Raw genomic sequence first — 4,562 nt, 5'->3', positions numbered from 1 at the left:
AGTAATAAAAAAATCATAAATGTTATCTTCATTTATATAACTAAACTTGAATATATACATTTTTCTACTTCTGAATTCAATGAGATACATAAAAACTCATCATAAGAGGTGTCAAAAATGTTAAGTAAACAAAAAACTTACATTAAAACAAATGTCTAATATTGGATAATGTGTGTAAATTTGTGAAAACTGGCATTGTGATATACAGCCAAGTTGCTTGTGCACCAGTGAGCTGCTTCCTCTGTGTCCTATGTTCTGGGACACACCCAATAAGCTCTAATGGTGAATACCTGGGCTGTGTGCATTCCTTATTTGATGGATTTTTTTTTTTTGTATAAGTTGTTGGTGACCAGTTTCTTTTCAATTGCTTGACATCCATTGTAAAGCAATTCAATGCCAGACTGATGTTCAAAAAAAAAAAAAAAATGAGGTAGGCAATTCTGACTGTTGAGCAGAGTGCAGAGCTATGCAAAGCTTGAGGTTTGCTGGGACTCTGGTCACAAATAACCATGATTGTGGTGATTTGCAAACTTTCTGAATGATCCCATGCATATCTTAGGGCAGGCACCTTATATTTCACCACCCAGACAGAAGTTGTAATAGTGCAGGTGTGTTTTTTCCCTTTGTCCTCCCTTTATCATCATCCTAAATCAGAAACCTCAGCTTGCTAGAGTTGTGCTTTTGAAATGGAGGTCAGGGGCATGGTTATTTGGAGAAACATTTGGAGAAAAATCACGTTCTCTCTGCCCTAGAAAAATATAGCCCTGTACTAAGAGGAGCATCTCTCCGGAGACTACGTCTTTGAATTCTGGAGGGACACATGTTTGAAATGTTAATACAATTTTATGGATGAAAATTTTACCTGCAAAACATTTCTATTATGTGTGCCTGTCAAATGTCTTCCCCCCCTAGGGATAGTCCTGCCTACACATCAAAGGCAGCTCCTCTCCCAGAGATGGTCCTCTGCAGAAGTGAGATGTTCTGTTACAAGGATAAAAGGCTCACAGTGCTCAATGTACTGCAAACTCTTGATTATCTACTGTGTTTGGAGAAAGAAGACGAGGAGAGAATGACCTCAAAACTATTACTTTGCATGAAGAATTTTCATAGAATAATTGTACCATTCCTTTGTGATCTTAGAAATGTCAATCTCTCTGGCTTAGGTAGCCAAAACTATATTCATTTTCAAGCCCCTGAGCTGGTACAGCTCCCGTTATCATAATAAAACTTCTCCCAAGATGGAGAAAAGCGAATCTATAGAAAGTAGGGGAGTCATATAAATACTGGCAATGAACTAGAGCCATGATTTTCAAACCCTAGAGGGCAGGGCATCAATATGAGCTGGTAAGCAAGTGGCCAGGTGACTGAATGTTGCTGGCCGTAAGACCACACGTGGAAACCCCTGGGCTGAAGACCTACAGCCTGGTTGTGCTGCAATTCCTGTTCTTCTTGCAATGTCACCTCCCTGTGGTACCAGCTTTCCAGTACCCTGGGGTTTCTATCTTGTTCTGGGATTATCTCACTTGGATTCTCACTGAAACAGACCTCAGTGAGTCTTTGTTGTCACCAAAACTGACTGAAAATCCAACAAAAGACCCTGATATTCTCTTTTTCTCTAATCACTTGTGGAGTCTCTACTCTTGATATGTGTATTTGCATGTGTTATAAAGGATGTAGAGGTTACAAAAGAATCAGAAGCCTTGTGTTGATTCTGTTTAGGTTTATAATCTAGGGGGAAATCCAGCTAGTTCTTTGAGTGCCTCTGTTTTTCAATGTCTTTGTGGTGAAGTTTAAGTTGGAAGAAATTTAATAGTAACAAACAGAGATTGTTAACCAAAAAGATTTATGTCCTGACCATAAGAAAGCAGAAAGTTCGAGTAAATCTGGAGAGTTTGAGAAAGTCATTCTTAATTTCTCTCTGCATTCAGTCCTAATCCTATAAAACAGGAATTTCCCCCAAATCTTCCTACCCTCAAAGTCAGTGATTTTCAACTGTGGATCATGGCACATGGGTGTGCTGTGAGAGGATTTTAGGTGTGCATAATTTTTTTTAAGATCATTGATTAACTTGTTTTCAAAAGACTTTCAAAGTATAGTAACTATCTTCTTTTTTTACTTTTTTTTTTAAACCAATATAATTTAAATGTGCTGTGGAAATTTAACAATAGGTTCAAATGTGCTGTCAGATAAAAAAGGTCGAAAAACACCTGCTCTTAGGGTAAGAACTAGGGAAGAAGCTGCTGCCATTACTCATTCCTTTATGTGGGAAGAGTAAAAGTTTTTGCACTGGTGAGATGATGAGAGATGGATATGAATGCTCAATACTCCATATTTTTCTACTATCCTGTGCCTGCCATTAAAGGTTATGTGTTGTCTGTTGCCTGACATGTGTCTTTTGCTCATACTTGGGGGAAAAGTGTAGGTTGCCACATGAATTCACCTGACTGCAGTTTCAGCTCCAACTCCTGTGACTGCCCATGTCTAGACTAGGAGTGTGGGGTAAGAGAAAGTAAGACCCAGCCACATTTCTTGGACTCAAGTCTAAGCAAAACACTCAGTAATCACTGTGACCTTTCTCATGCACATATGCCTCAATGTCTGCTAGTTCCAGATAAAAACATTAGTCTCATTAAAAAACTCATCTCAAGAGACCAGGGCAGGTTATTGAACTGGTAGAATTTGGGTCTAGCAAATATTGAGAGTAAATCTAGAGAAGAAATGTGCTGGGAAGTTGTCTTGAGTCCAAGCATATGGTTTCAAAGGAGGAAGACGTGGTAAGTACAAGTGAAAGACACCAGGCTGGGGATCTAGATTTTAAGTCAGTATCTGGGTTTGGGAACTCAGTCCCAACAACCAGAGCATCCCTTGTTTGAGAAACACAAACCCAGGTGAAAGAATTATAAAGCTATAACCCAATTTTAGCCCAGGAATATGGGGAGAGGGGAGAGGGAGGTGGATGGGTAGAGGGAGGGTGATTGGCGGGATCACGCCTATGGTTCATCCTATAAGGGTACATGTGAATCTCTCTAAGTTAGAATATAAATGTCTTAACACGATAACTAAGAAAAAGACATGAAGGCTATGGTAACCAGTTGGATGAAAGTATTTCAAATTGTATACAGAAACAGTATACTGTACCCCATGATAGTATTAATGTACACTGCTATGATTTAATCAAAAAAAAGAAAGAAAAGAAAGAATTGTGACTGAGCACATAGCACAAGACAATGAAACAAAAGTTCCAGCCCAGATGTGTGGAGAGAAGGGAGGCAGGAAAAGGCAAGATGGACTCAGAAGGAAATGAAGCCCAAGCAAGCCCATTTTTGTCTCCTGGTGCACAGTGTAAGATAGTGGCTCAGGTTCAGTCGCATGTCTTCAATGATTTCTCTACGAATCCATGTTCTTGTCTATTTTATTCTCTTTTCATTTTGCTTTGGGTTTGTTGGTTTTCAAGTAAGAGTTGCCTGCCAGGTTCTAATACTTCAGCAAAAGTTGCAGTTTGCTTTTTGAAACCTCGTCTAGCCAGTCCAAAGGCATTTTTAGTTTTGTTCATTTCTTTTTGTAAGTTTTGTGTTTGCCTGTTTTGTGCTTATGAGGAAAGCAAAAGCGAGAATGTGATATTTTCCGAAAGCAACCTGAGGGAAGAAATCACAGGATACAAATTATTGATTGCATACCCCCTAGTGGTCTTGTTATCCTATTGACAGTTTGTCCAAAAATCACAAATTAATGCTGCATCTTCTAGGAGAAATATGATATTCATTCAGTGTTGAGTAAATCCATACATTAAAGCCAAACATTGATAAATAATGTAGGCCAATAACCCCAAAAAGGCACATTTCCATATTTCCTGGAAGGGTGACAGCATGCTACTATTTTTAATGGTTCTCACTATTACCATCTCATATGTGTGAATGATGTTTCAGTGGTTAAGGCTCTGATTTATTAATTAGAATGCAGTTTTCACTGTGCTACTGTTACCCTGAGTTGAACGATAAGCACATATTTTATATATGAGGTTTGGCAATTGCACAATATTTTAAGTTGAATTGGAATATGTAAAAGATGAAAATCTCTCAAAGGTATAGCGGATTCAGATCGCTTCCCTGTGTACTGACAGTTTAAAAAGAAAATTAGCATTTGTTTTATCAAGGATGATATGGAACAGAGTATTACATTAAAAGCTACTTTTTTTTCTTTGCATGGAGACCTTCTCCTATGTGCTTGCCCCTGCTACCCAGCCCAACCCAGATATTTGAATCATGTTACTTTTCTATGTATGTTCTGGCTCTCCACCAGCAATGGGCAAAGGTATTCTTTACACAAACAACTCTCTTATCTTTCTTCCTCTTTCTTAATAAATAACACCCCCCCCCCACCGACCCTGGCCAGGAAAAATCCTTTACATAGGCCAAAAAGGCAACCACTGCTTATGTGTGTGTGTGTGTGTTATTTGGGGATTTCATTTTAGTTTGTTTTTTTTTTTTCCTTTTGAAGACCATAGTTATTTTATGTATAAAGTTTCTAGCCACCCCTTGTTTGTTTTTCATGGTTTTCTAAAT

The sequence above is a fragment of the Otolemur garnettii genome, unplaced genomic scaffold, assembly GCF_000181295.1.
Source record: "Otolemur garnettii isolate 467f Iridium unplaced genomic scaffold, OtoGar3 scaffold00012, whole genome shotgun sequence".
Classification (NCBI taxonomy): domain Eukaryota; kingdom Metazoa; phylum Chordata; class Mammalia; order Primates; family Galagidae; genus Otolemur; species Otolemur garnettii.
The sequence above is the reverse complement of the archived record's forward strand: the minus strand, read 5'-3'. Positions refer to the sequence as shown.